Genomic DNA, 1,576 nt, shown 5'->3' with positions numbered 1-1,576 from the left:
TTCGCATTACGACACCGACATCTCAAAGTTGTATCTTCCACTACGACACTTAGTGTCATCTTCACGTAGTCTAGAAACTGGTAGAAACGTGAGCCATGAAGTTAGAATTTAATCACACTTTAGTGAAAATATCCCTCGCAGCGCTGTTATTACCCCGAGAGAGCTTAAAAGTGCAAATTAAATTTCTCCACAGCAAAGGCCGGCCGGCTATACAAATTGTACGAGGTTAGGTTTTATGAATAATATACTTTGTACAACAGGATCGAGACCGGGCGAGAGATTACAATATTCTGAATTTATCATGATAGGTACTAGTAGGCCACCGCTTTTACGTACGCTATAACTCGAATGTACATTATTTACTCAAACCCTTTCGACGCAGCGATTTTGTAATTTATAATTTACTTACATTTCAATACTATCCTATTATATACTTTCTAGTGCATACTCATTTTACGAATATCTCACATAATTATTTCTCGATCGTCGTTAATAGAGTTGCGTAAAACTATATTTTACAAACTAAATGCCATAGGTCGATTTGAATTATTACGTCTAGTCTAGGTAGTATCTGAATGCATAGGTAAGCTTCGCAGGTGCAGTGAAAGCAAATAATATGTTTGAATTTCTATGAAGCGAAAATAAACGCTGCTGTTAGTTTAATCCCTGAAATAGTGAACTAATCCAACACACAAGTAGTTTATCGTGTGGGAATGTAGTTTTTAAATGAAGCATTGTTTAAATGCTCATAATTTGGCTACTTTCACAGTTACGTCCGTACTGGTAAGACAGCTGTTGCTCTTAGGTGTGTAGGCATCTTGTTGCTTTAGTTAGATCAATAAACTCCGTCTGTTTACAGATGTGCAAGTTGCAGAAAGTTTCCAAAAAGTTGGGAAAGTTCTCGGAAATTTCTGGAAATTTTCACAAGAAATATTGGAAATTTAAATTTAAGAAACGGAAAGTTTCAATCCCCATACTAAATTGTCAGAAGTTTCGGAAATTTTCCTTTATGAAAAATTCCGCAATTTTGGAAAGTTTCCTTTGGCACATCAGTACGTCTGTTTTAGTTGGAAATACATGCTTGCATCGGGTATGTATACCTCGATTTATTCTAATCTTTTCTTACACGTGAATAAGTTAAGAGGTATGACAACAACAACATTTTTATTTTCTATACTACCAGCATCATCTTATCTCCAGAAATCCTCTCAAAATTAGAGGGCTTCGGTTGTGTTAGGGTGGAGACCAAAAAGTTGCACCACGTAAATAGTAAGATAAATAGGTAGTATATAAAATGACTGACTGTAATAAAGTCTTGTTGTGACACGAAAAGTACTTATACAATTAGTGTACTTCATTTTTGTATCAAAACGGAAACTTTCAAAACTAATTTTAACTAATAATTAATTAAATTTAAAGTTTCTTTGACAGTTTCTAGTACCCTATTAGTTTTGTTTCTTCATCATTTATTGCGTTGACTTAGAAGTTTGATTGGTTCACATTGGACAACAAACTAAATCCTATAAGGGTTGATATTTTTGCTGACTCGGGTACGGAACCCTAAAAATAATTATGG

Source organism: Choristoneura fumiferana, chromosome 5 (genome assembly GCF_025370935.1).
Source record: "Choristoneura fumiferana chromosome 5, NRCan_CFum_1, whole genome shotgun sequence".
Lineage (NCBI taxonomy): Eukaryota > Metazoa > Arthropoda > Insecta > Lepidoptera > Tortricidae > Choristoneura > Choristoneura fumiferana.
Note: the sequence above shows the minus strand (reverse complement) of the source record.